Below are 18,471 nucleotides of genomic sequence, written 5' to 3' on the forward strand. Positions count from 1 at the left end.
TCGGACTGGGGGTTGGATTCTGCATCCGTCGATGGGTCACTCAGCACCCATCAGTAAACCGAACAAAACTATTTGGTCTCATAGTAGGTCACCAACACCTGCCATGTGAGGGGTCTAACGACGCGGCAGGCCCTGCTGAGTACAGTGGTGGTCGAATCAGCCTGATCCGACACTCCTATCTCCAATTTCGAACTTTTTATTCGGTCAGATTTGGACCCATTTGAAAAAGTCCAGAACCGTTGGTGCTATCGACATGGGGTCTTCACCAGGGTGTCCGGAGGACCCCAAAATCCCCCCATAGACACCACTTTCATTCCTCTATCACGCTTACTTTTCCACTTATTCCAATTTTATTCGGTCAACTACTGGCTATTACCCCCTAACCTAACCCGAACCCCTAACCCTCAAACCCTAATTCATTTTTACCGAACATAAGTTAAAAAAGACGAATGGGAATTTACACAGCTGAGGGGAGAATATAAAAGGCTGAGCTCGCACAGGAGCTCATTTTCCACTCGGCACTCGATGAGAGCACATCTCTGCCTGTCCAACTATTGACAGCTAACCTAGCAAAGAGAAATTTTTTGGCAAACAGCTTTCCATGCCTTCAGAAAGGGACACCAGTGTGGACTTGGATGAACAGTTATTTAGTTTCAGGAGGCCCTATGGAAGCTTCACCAGCAGACGAACCAACGACAGCAAATGCCAGTCCTCCAAGTCGGGCAGATTTACACTTAAAGAACCCCATTTTGCTGTGTAAAAGAGAAAATTAGACTGTGTCTCAGCTGGTGGTGGAGCCAGACAGTCAGGCAAGTTCACGCTGCAAGGACCGTGCACGTCCCCCTGCCTTCAAAAGAGGGGGGAGTTGTCAGTCTTCACTCCCTAAATGTTCAGTATTCATGGCTCAAAGATTGTTTCATTTTGAGGAAGGGATAAAAGAAATTGAAGTACTAGTGAATATTGCACTAAATAACAAACGCACTCTTTGTATTGATAGACAGATGGGAATTTATTTTTATTTTGACTCAAACTGCTGACTGCTCTTGAAAAAGCCAGTGATCAGATCAGATCACATCACTAGAGTTATCAGCAGTGTTGGGCAAGTTACTTTGAAAAAGTAATTCAATTATAGTTACTAGTTACTACTTCAAAAAATTACTGAGTTAGTAACTGAGTCACAATATTCTAAAAGTAATTAATTACTTGAAAAGTAACTATTGCGTTACTTTAAAAAAAAAAGTTTAACCCTCTGGGGTCCAGGGTGTAATTGGCCATTTTTTACTACTTTTGATTTTCCCTCCACATTTTACATTTAAAAACTATTTCCTTTGCCTTGTTTGGTATCATCCTTTTCAGCACAACCTCACGTGCCTGGATTTACAGTTATGTTTTCATTTTGACATACTGTATTAACACAATTGATCCAGAGGATATCATCCTGATGCGGCCAGAACAATCAGTTTGACCCAACACGATGCATGCATTTGACCTGGACTTGTGTTGTTTGTATGTTTAGAATGATGTCTGGATACAAATCATCGTCATATCTGAAAATACACCATCTACCGATCAGCTCTGGACTTTCCCACTGGATTTCTTTTTCTGAATTTCCCCCACTGCCTGTCTGTGATACAGCTGTTTCTATCTTCTGGCCAAAAGTGAAACACTTGGTGTTGAAGCACTTGCAGTTAAACTGCTTCCATGTTGTGCACATGCAGCTTACATCATGAACCATCAGTTCTCCCGGAGCTACAGTAATGACCTGGTGAATTCTCATGGTTCCAGGAACAGCTGGTATCTGCTTTGGCATTTTCTTCATAGCTTCCTCAACATCTTCACTTTTCCCAAAGAACAGTTTCACACTTGTGTTTGTTTCAGAAAAGACCCTGAATAACTCTTCTGCATCTGGGATGTCATGCCCCTTTGCTACCATCATGTCAGCTGCTCTTTTTAAGGCTCCCCCGACACCATCTGGTGCTCCTTTTACATGACTGGCCTCGAAAAAAATCCAAGAACCAGCCTTGAATCCTCTTCTGTCCAGTTCTGTAGTGAAAAGGTAGAAGTTTCTTTGTTGTTTGTATCACGTACAGGCTTAAAAAGTGCAGCACAGACACTTGTGGATGTTGGCCTTGAAGGGAATCTAGCACAGGATTTAGGTGCTGCCATATTGCTGGAGGTCCTTTATGTCTACTGGGGGAGATGTTGCTAAAGCTCACAGGTTCTGAGAGTTTACCAACAGACAACACACCAGTATGAAAGGTGGCCTGCTGATGTGAAGCCCCAGAGTGGACCACCTGAACTTGAGAACTGTATTTACAGCTGTAGTTTTCTGAGAAGTCAACATGTATCAAAGCCACCTCACCTGACATGTTGTTCTTCAGGCATACTGCTGCTCGATATTAAAGTGATTCATTTTAAATTTCTTTACAAAGCTCTGGAAGAGCTCAATGAGGTCCTCTTGTGTGCCCTCCACAGATTTCTTGAGTGTCACCTTGACAGTTGCCTCCATCTCTCACGCTCACTCTGCAGGTATCTCTCCCTTCTTTCAGGATCAGCTTTAAGGCGTTCCCGATACTTCCTTTGCCTTTCTGCTGCTGTTGTTGGTGCCATCTTACTCGCATCCTTAACATGGAACATAAATCACATTCAGCATGCATGCAGTATAAGAATGGTGATTGAATATAATAATAATTAATTTAAATAATTGGATAACTTAACATCCAAAGTATTAAAATCTCAACCCCGTTACAATCAAAAACATAACAGGGTCGAGATTTTTGCACAAACTGGCCGCTGCTCAATATAGTGAATACCAGACAGAGCACATGGCATGCATGAAATTCAAAATCACCACATGTTCATGAACTAACAAAAAACTTTTTCATAAGTAATAGTTTTCTATCTTTTTTTCATGTTACGGTACAATGGGATTTGGACAACAGGCTGTGTCGATAAATGAAGCAGAGGGAGCCTGACCATGCGTCACACATTTGACGAGTTAAGAGTGAGAATGTTGATAAGACACGAGGGGTGGAGAGATATGACCTCAAAAAGTGCTATAAAGAGTGGAATGTCACCACCCCTTTTCAGTTTGCCTGGTCCTGAAGAAAGATGTGACGTGGAATGGAAAGTTCAATAGACTAAATCTGCGATTTTGCTTATTTATGTGCGGTACACACTTTCTGCAAAGTCTTTACACAACTAGAAAGCTCTTGGAGCTTGGAGTCAATAGATCTTTGCAGCAGCAAACATGATTGAGGGGAAAAGGCCATTATCACAGCAAGTCGAGCGGGAACTGATGGGTCTGCATCCCAACATGAATTGGATTCAGAGTGTCTGTCCTCTCCAGTAAGGCCTGAAGTGCAGAAGGCAGCGTGCCCAGCCAGGGTGACGCCCAAACTGGAGAGCTGCCTGGAAGACAAGTGGATTTGCGACACATGACACTGAGCTCAACAAGACACTGGGCAAGCTGTGGCAGTGAGTACAACTCAGTTTCATCCAATGAACACCACATAATTTAATGGATTCTTTCTTATTACTATTTAACTGGCTTGGGTATAATTTTGCTGTTGCTGCTCCATAAGGCAACAAAAGTGTGAGAAAAAAACCAGGCTCTGCCTGTGAATCACTTTCTTTTCCTCCTTCCAACCTTTATGGCTGCGCATTCAAAACATTCATTAAAAGGACATTAGTGATGTGTGCTAGTGCACGTGTAGAGATGAGATTTATGGACTAAGCGCTGTTCTCTCATTGAATTAATGTACAATGAGTCATACATCATCTCTCAGTCTCCTCCAGCCCAATATCCATTTGTAGCATTTTTCAGAGGAACAGGAATGGGGAAAAGGAGGCGCAACATCAATTTGTCACCATGCAAACAGCCACAGCTCTCAGCCATATGTTGCCTTGAACAACCCGCACGCTGAGGCTGGAGACCGCGGAGGATGCTCTGTGAAGAGGGAGTTGAGTTGAAACCGGAGCCAATCATCCCGCCCTGTCTGCTGTGCCCACAGACAGCCTGGGTCTCTCGTGGGGCCCACCCAGCTGCCATGTACTCATTTGTCACACTGGGAGGAAGAGACCGCTGGTACACCAACCCTCCCATATCCTCCACGCATCCGTGCCTCGCCATTTGGTCGATACGGAGTCATCCGTTTAAAGGGTGTACTTATTGTACTTATTTTTGTGTGTACTTACCCCATTTTTCTTCTTTTTACTTACCAGATTCCACGAGCCATGGAGGATGTTGCTAGGGAGAACATGGATGGTTTGGCCACAGCATTTTCAAGTGCCTCCAGTGTTCCATATTTCCTGACTGACCCAGAGATCCTCATTCCTCTGCAGGCTAGTACTGTTGACAATGCTGGTGAGCAACTAGATGCTGACTTCGATTTTGATGGCATCGTAATCGAACCGAGATGGCTGGAAAGGTTGAAGCTGTTGTTCTCAAAGTTCAACCTTTCTCTCTACCGAATCCAACAGCTGCGGAATTCTTGGCATTTGATCAAGAAACATTTTGATCTAACCAAGTTTTCCAAGGAAGGCTTGGAAGTCCTACACAAGGTTCGAGGCATCGACCTTGTTGAGCTGGATGAAGGATTTAAATTGCATGTTGTTGCAATTCACCGATCCCTTGTTAGGGTTGACAAAGCCTGTCAGTCCCCACAGAAACCATTGATCTCATCAATGGTATGATGATCAACTTTGTGGAGAATCTTAAATTGTTCTGCTCGCTCTTCAGAAACTTGAATGTATGCCTGGTAGAATGCCCTGCATGGATTACAGCTTAGTTTGTAACTGTGTGCTTGGTGTGGCTGAAGAAATTGCTCATCAACTTTACTGTTGCGGTGAGGACCTGCAGATGGCGAGGCATTGTAACACTTTCCAATTAATGTGTTCTTGAGGAGGAAAAGTGTCTTCACTGGTGCTTTGCTAACACTGTCAATAAAGTCTTGATGTGTAAGGTGATATGGTGTGTTATGGAGAGATTGTGTCACTGCAGTCCGGGAGTTCACATCGTACTGCTGCTCTGCCCTGTGATGTCTGAAGTTTATCTGGCTTAGACGTTTAGGTTCAAGGTTCTTTGCTGTCCCTGCATTCCACCTGTGCTGCTCATCTGTACACACAAGCCCTGTCTTTCCACTGATCGCAGCATTCTGCACCTGTAACAAACATTAGTTTTTTTTCTCACTGTCAATACTCAAGATTTCAAATAATGAGGAAGTTTACACTAACAAAAGCAGTACACGGTCGGTGTCCTGCATGTTATAGATATGACCCTGGGTCAATTCACCTGAATCATATCCAAAACAGATATAAACACTGGCAAAGCCACCCATATTATCCATTTCATATTAATAGTCAGTTACTTTTTGATGCAGAAATATACATCCACAGTCTAATTTTTTTCAAAGTAGTGTGTGTGTGTGTGTGTGTGTGTGTGTGTACGTGTGTGTGTGTACAAATATACATACAGTACATATATAAACAAACACAAACACAGGAGGTCGAGAAAGTGGCCTACACATCGGAAGGTTGGTGATTCACTCTGCTCCAGTCGCCAGGTATCCTTCATACCAAGACACTAACTCCAAGGTGCTCTCCGATGCATCCATCGGAGTTTGATTGTGTGTGAGCATTAAAAAGCACTTGCATAGGTAAATCTTAGAAAAAAGCGCTTGGGTGAATGAGGCAAGTTGTATAAAAGCACTTTGAGTGCTCAGAGTAGAAAAGCACCAGTTTATCCTTTAACTTAACTATAATGAAGCTTCTTCGTTTAAAATAAAAGGAATCAGGTTATCACAAAACAACTTTGAAGGTTCCACAGAGCTTCACAAACAAGTGTAAACACCATAAACAAAGTGTCCATCGTACTAAACTGATAATGAAGGAGTTTGAATTTTCTTAAGTTCATTCCTGAGAGTCAACTTTCCTCTAGTTTTTAGTCGCTAGCTAGCTTTAGTCAGACCAATTAGCATCCAGTTTGATTCATTTACAAAGTGCTCCTAAATGAAACAGAAGTCATGGTTTGACTAACCCTGTGCTTTTATGCAAGTGAACCAAATTGAAATGACGGCCTCTTTGTCTTTCTCATTTCATGAAACTCAGAGCAGCTTCTCTGGGTAAGCAGGTGATCAGGTTAAGAGGTGGTTCTCTGCCATCAAGGAGAATTCCAAGTAAGTGGGCATTTTCGTGTAATCTTAAAATCCAAAGCCTGTAGAATGGAGATGTTACTGTATTAAATCAGAAAGTACCGATAATTAATCTCCACAATGAAAATAAAATCAGAATTCTCCAAAATATTGCGACAACACTACTTTTGGTACAGCAGTTCTTGCATAGTATTTTACCTTTTTATAGCCATCATGACTTCTGTTTTTATATTTAGTCACTTACAGTGGGGCAAAAAAGTATTTAGTCAGCCACCGATTGTGCAAGTTCCCCCACTTAAAATGATGACAGAGGTCAGTAATTTGCACCAGAGGTACACTTCAACTGTGAGAGACAGAATGTGAAAGAAAAATCCATGAATCCACATGGTAGGATTTGTAAAGAATTTATTCCTAAATTAGGGTGGAAAATAAGTATTTGGTCACCTCAAACAAGGAAAATCTCTGGCTCTCACAGACCTGTAACGTCTTCTGTAAGAAGCTTTTCTGTCCCCCACTCGTTACCTGTATGAATGGCACCTGTTTGAACTCATCATCTGTATCAAAGACACCTGTCCACAGCCTCAAACAGTCAGACTCCAAACTCCGCCATGGCCAAGACCAAAGAGCTTTCGAAGGACACCAGGAAAAGTATTGTAGACCTGCACCAGACTGGGAAGAGTGAATCTACAATAGGCAAGCAGCTTGGTGTGAAAAAATCAACTGTGGGAGCAATCATCAGAAAATGGAAGACATACAAGACCACTGATAATCTCCCTCCATCTGGGGCTCCACGCAAGATCTCATCCCGTGGGGTCAAAATGATCATGAGAACGGTGAGCAAAGATCCCAGAACCACACGGGGGGACCTGGTGAATGACCTGCAGAGAGCTGGGACCAAAGTAACAAAGGTCACCATCAGTAACACACTACAACGGCAGGGAATCAAATCCCGCAGTGCCAGACGTGTTCCGCTGCTGAAGCCAGTGCATGTCCAGGCCCGTCTGAAGTTTGCCAGAGAGCACATGGATGATACAGCAGAGGATTGGGAGAATGTCATGTGGTCAGATGAAACCAAAGTAGAACTTTTTGGTATAAACTCAACTCGTCGTGTTTGGAGGAAGAAGAATACTGAGTTGCATCCCAAGAACACCATACCTACTGTGAAGCATGGGGGTGGAAACATCATGCTATGGGGCTGTTTTTCTGCCAAGGGGACAGGACGACTGATCCGTGTTAAGGACAGAATGAATGGGGCCATGTATCGTGAGATTTTGAGCCAAAACCTCCTTCCATCAGTGAGAACTTTGAAGATGAAACGAGGCTGGGTCTTCCAACATGACAATGATCCAAAACACACCGCCCGGGCAACAAAGGAGTGGCTCCGTACGGGCAACAAAGGAGTGGCTCCGTAAGAAGCATTTGAAAGTCCTGGAGTGGCCTAGCCAGTCTCCAGACCTCAACCCCATAGAAAATCTGTGGCGGGAGTTGAAAGTCCGTGTTGCTCGGCGACAGCCCCAAAACATCACTGCTCTCGAGAAGATCTGCATGGAGGAATGGGCCAAAATACCAGCTACTGTGTGTGCAAACCTGGTAAAGACCTATAGTAAACGTTTGACCTCTGTTATTGCCAACAAAGGTTATGTTACAAAGTATTGAGTTGTATTTTTGTTATTGACCAAATACTTATTTTCCACCCTGATTTACGAATAAATTCTTTACAAATCCTACCATGTGGATTCATGGATTTTTTTTTCACATTCTGTCTCTCACAGTTGAAGTGTACCTCTGGTGCAAATTACTGACCTCTGTCATCATTTTAGGTGGGGGAACTTGCACAATCGGTGGCTGACTAAATACTTTTTTGCCCCACTGTATTTCTTTTTTATACAGTTATCATTTTAAATTACCATGTGCAGTAGCCATATTGTTCAGACGACATGTTATTATTATCGTTGGGGGATTGCAAGAGTGAAATAGTTTGTAGAGTTATATTAAAATGTGAGAAGACTAATGGAATACTATGTACATTTCATAACTTAGAACTAGAGCTTTTAGTATTTTAGTATTTATAATCAAGTGTGTGTGAGTGGGGGGTGGAGCAATTTGCCCCTATAAGTACAACCAACAGAGCAGGGCCAGTGGTGAGAAACTTGGACTTCTGGATGCTAATTTCTCTCTCCTAATGATGACTCTCCTGCACACTGTCCTTGCTCTGGTCCTCAGCTGGACAGGTCTCTGTTCAGTCCTGTACATTTTCAGTACTGGACTGGTTGCTGTGGTTGCACTTTGGACTGCGAGGCTGCTGCTGCGTCACACCTGGTACTCTCACAGGTTGTCCTGTTTCAGCAAACCACAGACACGTTCATGGCTGTTGGACCATCTTGGGAAGGTACGACAAACAGACATCCTCCTTTTTTATGAACTATTTTAAATATTTGTAATCTCTACATGATGCAGCTATAGGTTTCACAGTTAAACAGGATGTACTTTTTGTTGCTATGTTACTATTTCTCTTTGATTGCTATAATCAGCACCAATCTTTAAGTCTTGTTTTGTGATAAAACATAGATGCAGAGCACAGAAGAAGGCCTCCAGCGGTTGGATGACCTGGTGCAGACATACAAACACTCCTGCTACTAGTTCCTCGGTCCTTTCTACCATCTGGTCAGACTCTTTCACCCTGACTACGTCAAACCTCTGCTTATAAAACACCAACAGTCAGTCTGTATTACACCACATTTCGAAAGCTTTTGGTGTTTGCTTACATTGTTCATCATTTACTTCCTTCAGTCAGCATCACAGTGAAAGATGAATTAATTTCTCACCGCCTGCGCCCATGGCTGGGTGAGTGAAATATTTTAGTTTTCCTCATACGTTGCAGAGTTTACTGGAATTAAATCTTTCCCAGTATTGTTTTTGTTCTAAAAGCTGGTTTCAGGACACAGTGTGTTGATCAGTAATGGAGTGGTGTGGTCCCGCGAGAGACGACTGCTCACTCCAGCTTTTCATTTTGATATATTGAGGAGCTACATTGCTGTATTTAACTCCTCATCTAAAATCATGCATGTAAGATACACACAATCACGCATGCAGTAATGCACACAAAGCTGATCGCATGACAGTTTGAGTCATACCTCCAAGCGGGCAATGTGGACAACCAAGTTTGTGAATGCGATAACTTGAGACATAGGCTACATGGAGTTTTGAAATCGATACCATAGGTGCATCTACTAAAAAGCTCAGACAAGTTTGATTCTCAGTGACCTCGGCCTCAAAGTCAGGGGTCACAGGTCAAGTTTTCTGAAAATGTTAAATTAAGTCACATAGGGTTGTGAAGTTGATAGGATTAGTGTATACAGGGCTACCACCGGTCGCAAACAAGACAAGCAAACATTGTTAAAACTGGTACAACCATCAGAAAAATACGTTTTTCAATTATTTTCAGATTCTAAATTAGTCATTCGGGTTTTAATTGCAGTAAGAGCACACAGAACACAGTAACAGCCACCTTAAGATGCTTTACTGTTAGTTAAACAACTTACAGTATTGGAAAAAAAACAGCAGTAATCAAGTGAACTGCTATGAGCAAGCACATTCTGGTGGTCGGAAGGAAAAAGTTACATTTAGCAGGAAGAAACCTTCAGCAGAATAAGACTCATCAATGTGATGCCTGTTATTCATATTTCTTTTGGTGAAGAGTAACACACCCTCTACAAAACTACCACATAATTTTCTGTAGTGATTTCCAGAGTTTTAGTGCACCACACCTTTTAGCAGCCACTCTTTCAAGAAGATCAAATGTTTCCTTATCAGCAATTTTCATAGGATACACCGACGTTTTCACATGCTTTCAAACTGCTGTCATTTAAAACAATACACAAACAGTGGCACTGATGAGATGTTTATATCTTTTATTAATAATAATAATAATAACTTAGGCAAGGCAAGGCAAGGCAAGTTTATTTGTATAGCACAATTCAACAACAAGGTGATTCAAAGTGCTTTACAGAGACATTAGAAACAAGAACAAATAAAAAGCATGATTTAAAATTGATTAAAACAAGCAAATAAACTAACTAACTAATTAACAAACAAACAAACAAACAACAGTATATAAAATCAAAACAGATAAAATCAGAACAGTAGATAAAATCAGTAGTTAAATGTAAGTTTTGAAATTTAAGCTTAAAGTGTGGATTTGGTGCTTTATTCAAATGCAGCTGAGAACAGGTGAGTCTTCAACCTGGATTTAAATAAACTGAGTGTTTCAGCTGATCTGAGGCTTTCTGGGAGTTTGTTCCAGATATAAGGAGCATAAAAGCTGAATGCAGCTTCTCCGTGTCTGGTTCTGATTCTGGGAACTGATAAAAGACCGGATCCAGATGACCTGAGGGATCTGGATGGTTCATACTGGGTCAGGAGGTCATTGATGTATTTTGGTCCTAAACCATTCAGAGCTTTATAGGCCAGCATCAGAACTTTAAAGTCTATCCTCTGACGGACAGGCAGCCAGTGTAAGGACCTCAGAGCTGGACTGATGTGGTCCACTTTTTTGGTCTTAGTGAGGACTCGAGCAGCAGAGTTCTGAATGAGCTGTAGTTGTCTGACTGATTTTTTAGGTAGACCTGTAAAGATGCTGTTACAGTAATCAAGCCTACTAAAGATGAATGCATGGACTAGTTTTTCCAGGTCCTGTTGAGACATCAGATCTTTTATCCTTGATATATTCTTGAGGTGATAGTAAGCTGACTTTGTTATTGTCTTAATGTGTTTTTCTAAGTTTAGGTCTGCATCCATCACTACACCCAAATTTCTCGCCTGGTTTGTGGTTTTTAGATGTATAGATTGAAGTTCTCTGGTGACCTGTAATCGTTTTTCTTTGGCGCCAAAGACTATTACCTCAGTTTTGTTTTTGTTTAGCTGGAGAAAATTGTGGCACAACCAGTCATTGATTTCCTCAATGCATTTACCAAGAGCCTGTACAGGGCCTCGGTCTCCTGGTGACATTGTGATATATATTTGTGTGTCATCTGCATAGCTGTGATAGTTTATTTTGTTGTTGTTTATAATCTGTGCCAGTGGGAGCATGTAGATGTTAAACAGAAGGGGTCCCAAGATGGAACCTTGGGGAACTCCACATGTGATACTTGTCTGCTCAGATGTGAAGTTACCTATTGATACAAAGTATTTCCTGTTTTCTACGTATGTTTTGAACCAGTTTAGTACAGTTCCTGAAAGACCTGCCCAGTTCTCCAGTCGTTTGAGTAATATGTTGTGGTCAACTGTATCAAATGCTGCACTGAGATCCAGTAAAACTAGGACTGACATTTTTCCGCTGTCTGTATTCAGACATATGTCATTAAACACTTTGGTCAGAGCGGTTTCAGTGCTGTGGTTCTGTCTAAAACCTGACTGGAAGGCATCGTAGCAGTTATTCTGTTTTAAGAAGTAACTGAGCTGTTGAGAAACTGCTTTTTCAATGATCTTACTTAAAAACGGGAGATTTGAGATCGGCCTGTAGTTGTTCATTTGTGTCTTGTCAAGATTGTCCTTTTTCAGTATAGGTTTGATTACAGCAGTTTTTAGTGATTCTGGAAACACACCTGATAATAAAGAAAAGTTGACGATCTGTAACAGGTCTGACTCTAAAGTCTTTGAGACCTTTTTGAAAAAACTTGTTGGCAGGACATCTAAACAGCAGGAGGAGGAGTTCAGTTGACCTAAGATGTCCTCCAGGTCTTTGCTGTTAATAGGTTGAAACTGTTTCATGATGTTTAAACAGTTTTTTGGTGGACACAGTACATATCCTGGATCTGCTGTTGATGTACCAACTGCTTGTCTAATTTTTTGGATTTTTTCAGTGAAGAATTTGGCAAAGTCATTGCAGGCCATGGTCGAATGAAGTTCAGCTGCCACTGACACAGGGGGGTTTGTTAGCCTGTCAACTGTAGAAAATAAGACCCGAGCATTATGGCTGTTTTTAGTGATGATGTCAGAGAAGTAGGACCTCCTTGCACTCCTCAGTTGTAAATTATAATTGTGAAGTTTCTCTTTATAGATGTCATAATGAACCTGGAGGTTTGTTTTTCTCCATCTGCGCTCAGCTTTCCTACACTCTCTTTTTTCATTTTTCACCAGTGTGGAGTTTCTCCATGGAGACTTTTTCCTTCCAGAGATAACCTTCACCTTAATGGGAGCAATCGTGTCCATTACATTTAACATGTTAGCATTGAAGCTATTGACGAGCTCATTGACTGACCCTCTGGACAGGTCAGGTGTTAATGGGAAGACCTGGTTAAAGATCTCACTACTGTGTTCAGTTATACACCGTTTTGTGATCACTGTTGTTGATATATTTGTGTGGGCTGAGATTTTACTTTCAAAGAAAACACAGTAATGATCAGACAGGCCCACATCAGACACAGTAACCTTTGAAATGCTCAGGCCTTTGGAGATCAGTAGGTCAAGAGTGTGTCCTCTATTATGTGTGGCCTCTGTTACATGCTGAGTCAGCCCAAAGTTGCCCAGAGTGTTACTCAGGTCTTTAGTCCCTTTGTCCTGAGGGTTGTCCACATGAATGTTAAAATCCCCAGCAATAATTACACAGTCAAAACCAACACAGATCACAGACAGCAGTTCACTGAGGTCATTAAAAAAGTCTGTGCAGTATTTGGGAGGCCTGTAAACATTAAGAAACACAACTTTGGATGGGGCCTTCAGCTGTAAAGCCACATATTCAAAAGACTGAAAACTTCCAGGAGATAGCTGCTTACATTGAAATGATTCATTAAATAAGACAGCAACCCCTCCTCCTCTCCTGCTCGCCCTGACCTCACTGATAAAACTGTAGTTAGGAGGGGTCGTCTCGATGAGAACAGCTCCACTGTTACTTTGGTCCAACCAAGTTTCAGTTAAAAACATAAAATCAAGGCTGTGCTCAGTGATTAAATCATTAATTAAAAATGTTTTCCCAGCTAGAGATCTAATGTTTAATAAAGCCAACTTAAGTGTTTTAGAGGTATTACTTGTCCCCTCGTGTTTGGGAGCAGTCTGTGGCACACAAGGTATGTTTACTATGTTTAAAGATCTTTTAGAGTGCAGCTCTCTGTGTTTTGACCAGGCCACATGTCTCCTTCTGTCACCTAAAAGTACAGAAATTTTAAAACCTTCTAGTAAACAGGGTCCCAGCTTCTCCTGGGAAAAGTCATCACTGCCATAATCCTCACAGCCCGGACCCTCCACACATCACACATCAGACTGCGGAGACAGGGCATGAAGAGGAACTAAGGGGGGCGAGGCTGGGCAATGTGACTTCGATTGCTCTGTTGAGGGTGGGGCTCGATGGCGAACCTTTGGCCGCTCTGGTGGGGGGTTTATGGGGGACAAAAAGGGATTGGGACGGGGGGTAGATCTGAGCCCAGCATTGACCCGCTCCATCATCTCCTCAGTGAATTTCAGGTGTGGGGAGGAGGGAGAAAGGGAGGGGGAGGAGGGTGATGGCCTGTCAGGGGTTTGGGGGACTGGGACTTAGATTTGTACAGATCGAGTAAAGACGAGTGGAAAAAAAAAAGACTGTTTACTTTAGATTCACGAAAGTGCAGAATGTGTTGAAGCATGGTAATATTAACATTACATGGAGGGGTGTTGTTTGTTTTTTTGTTTGTTTTGTGTGTGTGTGGGGGGGGGGGAACTAATAGACTAGGGTATTTTATTCATTCGTTTTTATTTATTCTCAGTTTAAAAAAAAAATTCCTTAAATTATCGAGGAGGCTGAACACGCAAACGCACAATCTACATCTACACTGACTGCACAGAACTTAGCTGATCTTTAAAATTCATATGTATAACATATGTTACCATATTTGAGATCAAATCATAGTGTTCACTGTTTGTCCAATAACATCTTAAACCGATCCTGAACAGTTCAGCTGCTTTAAGTTGAAGACTTGGACTGCATGAATCACCCCCCAAATGTGATTTTCTTTCCATGCTTATGCTGATATCTTTATCCTGTTAATCCCTCCTTGTTTCTGTTTTTAGGACAAGTGGTGTCGAATTGTAATCTGGAGATGTTTGACCACATCACTCTGCTGACTCTGGACAGTTTACTAAAATGTGCCTTCAGCTATGACAGCAACTGTCAGGAGTGAGAACAGCCACTGATTTCAACTGATATCTTTCATTTTTGTTGTAGTTGTCAGTTTCTAAGAAGATTGTCCCTCCAGGTCTTCCAGTGAGTACGTATCAGCCATATTGGAGCTCAGTATCCTTGTAACACATCGGCGAGAAAACATTTTTCACCACTGGGACCAGATTTACTGGAAGACTCAGCAGGGGAAGCGATTCAAACAAGCCTTAAAGACTGTACACAAGTAATAATCTGACCTTCTGACATTTCTGTAGCTGAGTTACACAAGTTACATAGCTTTTACGGAGCTTCGAGTTGTTGTAGCGCTGACCCTGCTCAGGTTTCGACTGATCCCAGGGGTCAAGCCTGAACTCGGGAGCAGCTCGGGGAGAGTGCGCCGTCTTCCCCAACTCGCCCTGCGTGCAGAGGGAGGCCTGTGGCTGCAGCTGGAGCCTCTTAACAGAGTCACACAAAAGGAGTAGTCAGAGGAATGAGTTACTAAAATAATATTGTAACTGCATTTAAGAGTTATGAAAAGATCAGCCAGATCTTAACAGGTAAAAAGTTATTATGAGTCTTAATGTTAACGGAATTACCTTTTAAAAAACATATTATGTTATTGTAATTATAATTATACTTTGAATTACAGATGTTATCAAATGCAACCAGATTGATCAAAGATCCCATATAAAATCATGTGTAATAAATGGATATAAACAATGTTACATTTAATATTAGCTTAGCTTTGCCTGTGCCACAAACACTTGCTTCTCTAAGGTCCACCTGTTGATCCTCCTGAAGCTGTGCATGTCTGCAGCTACCAGAAAGTCTTGTTAGAAGCTGCTGATTGATTATTTATTTATGAAGTCCCCTTGTATTTTTCACCATACTGGGAATGCTTATGTTGTGTTCAATAAAGTACTGATACTGATGATGCCATAGCCCTGACACTACACACTGCCCTGTCATACCTGGAGAAGAGAGACACGTATGTGAGAATGCTGTTTGTAGATTACAGCTCAGCATTCAATACCATCGTTCCCTCGAAGCTGGACAGGAAACTGCAGGATCTAGGACTGAGCAGCTCCCTCTGCAGCTGGATCCTTAGCTTCCTGTCTGACAGACGCCAAGTGGTCAGACTGGGCAGCATCACCTCATCCCCCATCACACTGAACACTGGTGCTCCACAGGGGTGTGTACTGAGCCCTCTCCTGTACTCACTCTACACCTACGACTGCACAGCCACTAACAACTCCAACATCATTGTGAAGTTTGCGGACGACACTACAGTGGTGGGTCTTATCACCAACGGTGATGAGACAGCTTACAGGGAGGAGGTCAGCGCCCTGACCCACTGGTGTCAAGACAACCATCTCACCCTCAACGTCGCAAAGACAAAGGAGTTGATAGTGGACTTCCGGAGGTGCAGAGAAGTACACACCCCCATCACCATCAACGGCGCTGCTGTGGAGAGAGTGAGCAGCTTCCGGTTCCTTGGTGTACATCTGGCTGAGGATCTTACGTGGTCAGTACACACAAACAAAACAGTGAAGAAGGCGCAGCAGCGTCTCTTCTTTCTCAGGAGACTGAAAAGATTCGGCATGAGCCCCCGCATCCTCAGGACCTTCTATCGCTGTGCCATTGAGAGCATCCTCACTGGATGCATCACCACCTGGTATGGCAACAGCACCGCTTACAACTGCAAAGCTCTCCAGCGAGTAGTGCGGTGCTCTGAACGGATAATTGGAGGTGAGCTTCCCTCCCTCCAAGACATCTACAGGAAGCGGTGCCTGAGGAAAGCGGGGAGGATCATCAAGGACTCCAGTCACCCCAGCCATAAACTGTTCAGACTGCTTCCATCAGGAAGGAGGTTCTGCAGCATCCGGTCCCCAACCAGCAGACTGAGAGACAGCTTCTTCCATCAGGCCATCAGACTGCTGAACACGTCATAGACACCTCAGCTTCACTACTGGAACTTCAACATTATGCACTCCACACTGTACAGTAATGCCACTGTTTTCCACATGTCTCAACTCTGTATATTTTATATATTTTATTATTATTATTATTATTTTATTTTATTTTTTTACTATTTAATTTGTAAAAATGTGTATACACACACACACACACACACACACACACACACACACACACACGTAGGAAAATATTTAGTATACACATCCAGAAATGCATACACTATTATATATTGTACATATATTTATTAGTTTCAGGTTGGCCATTCTTGTATTTTGCTCGTTTGTGTTGTTGTGTTTGCACATCTCTGTTGCTTGTGGGGCTCGCACACAAGAATTTCACTCGCATGTGCTGTGCCAGTGTGCCTGCACATGTGATGTGACAATAAAAAGTGATTTGATTTGATTTGATAAAGACACAGAAATTCCTGATTACGTGTGTTGTTTTCCTCCAATGCCATGGACGGCCAGTCATTCATCCTCAGCTTATCCCAACCAGCAGACCTTTTGTTACTTGCCCAATGCTGTTCGTCTTATGTAGGGGTGGACTGCCTTTTTGTTGACAGGTTGCTGTCATTTGGTTTAATCTTTTAGAGTAGCTAAGTTTGTTAAATCCTTGAGACGGGCTCCTTTCTTTGTTGTTGTTTTGGCATTGGGTGCACCCTGAAGTTATAATCAGCTCCTTCCTTTGTGTCAAATAATCTTACAAAACAACTCATTGTAAATAACTGGAAAAATTTGATAATGATTTATGTGATGTAGCTGCTTGGGGTCTGATGAGGATGGTTGTGGTCTGGCCACCCCTAGACGGGCCATAACAAGAGGGTTCACGACAGTCACAAGAGTTTTATTTTAATAACCGATGCATCCACAGGTGTATTCATATATGAATGACAAAGATATTCTTTAATGTCTCCAAACTTATTTTGCATATAGCGCTGCTGTTACCTTGTTGCCCTCACAAGATCTCCTGCTAGTTTCTTTTTTGTTTTGTTTTTTTATAAGGAGACGCATGTTGTTAATTCTCAGTCCGCACAGCAGCACGTTCCCTGGTTATGCTGGGTTGTTTTCTTGTATTTAGGATTAAACTGATATCTTTGCAGGAACCTGTCAACCCATCCAAGTGCCACCCAGGCCCAATGCTGCTTAGCTTCAGAGAGCATGAGGTTGAACGTGTTCAGGGTGTCATGGATGTAAACAACATTCTTGATCAGAAACTGACTTTTTACACAACTTGGTAAATAACTTGAAATAAAAAGTAAAGATACTTGTATTTCACTTTTAGATTCAAATTTGTTTTGAACCTTGTGCTCATACTTTTTATTCTGTTTTATTCTAATGTTCATCTGATGTCTTATGGACGAAACTCATGAAATTACTAACTGAAGCTGCTTTCCTGTGAGGAAGATGGTGACACCCACATCATGAATAAACTAAAGTAAGCATCTCTACACATTTGTCCTCTTGAACGCTGTGCATGTCTGATCTGAAGCTACCGGAAAGGTTCGTTTGAAGGTGTTGTTGGTCGTCTATATGGTGTGTTAACTAAATCCTTATTATGTGTGTGGTGTTTGTTTAAGCACTTTGTCTTTTTTCAGTTGTCCTTTTTGATAAAGCTCATAGTTAGTGTTGGATCAGGTGACCCTGACCCATTTCTTAATTATGCTGCAAAAGGTGATGCTTTGGTGGGCTTTGCATGATGAGTTTTTCCTTCCCATTGTCACCTAGAGCTTCTCATAGGGAGTCATCTGATTTGGGGGGTTTTCTCTGTAATATTGTCGATTCTTTACAGCATAAAGCACCTTGATGTAACCATGGTTGTGAATTGGTGGTATGTAAAGTAAACTGAAACACAGGAGGCTGTGACAAGTAGCAAGTGAGATGACAAATTATTACTGCCAAGTGCAAAAAAAAAAAAAAAAAAATAACGCATATAGTACAGTTCAATGCACAATTGTACATAGGACATCCAGTCTAGTAGGGTCTTATTTATAACAACAGTTATTTGCAAGTACACAAGATCTCATTGACCAACAGAGGGAGCCAAATCCCAAAGACCCTACAATAGCAAAGAGAAAAAACCAACAATCAGAGGACTCCCTGTTAGCAAGCACTTGGCGATAGTGGGAAGGGAAAACTCTCTTTTAACAGGAAGAAACCTCCGGCAGAACCAGACCTAGCCATTGACTGGGGGTGAGGGAAGGAAGACAGGACAAAA

The 18,471-nt window shown here is 42.1% G+C and overlaps 1 pseudogene; it reads right to left on the reverse strand.

Annotated features, from left to right (window-relative positions):
* Window positions 1–1,363: 1,363 nt before the first annotated feature.
* Window positions 1,364–2,369, reverse strand: LOC146548332 (uncharacterized; annotated as a pseudogene).
* Between the last annotated feature and the right edge of the window lie 16,102 nt (window positions 2,370–18,471).

This window comes from Mchenga conophoros, linkage group LG23, assembly GCF_057382185.1.
Source record: "Mchenga conophoros isolate Kocher_MC1m ecotype Shallow Benthic linkage group LG23, M_conophoros_male_GT1.1, whole genome shotgun sequence".
In the NCBI taxonomy this organism is placed as follows: domain Eukaryota; kingdom Metazoa; phylum Chordata; class Actinopteri; order Cichliformes; family Cichlidae; genus Mchenga; species Mchenga conophoros.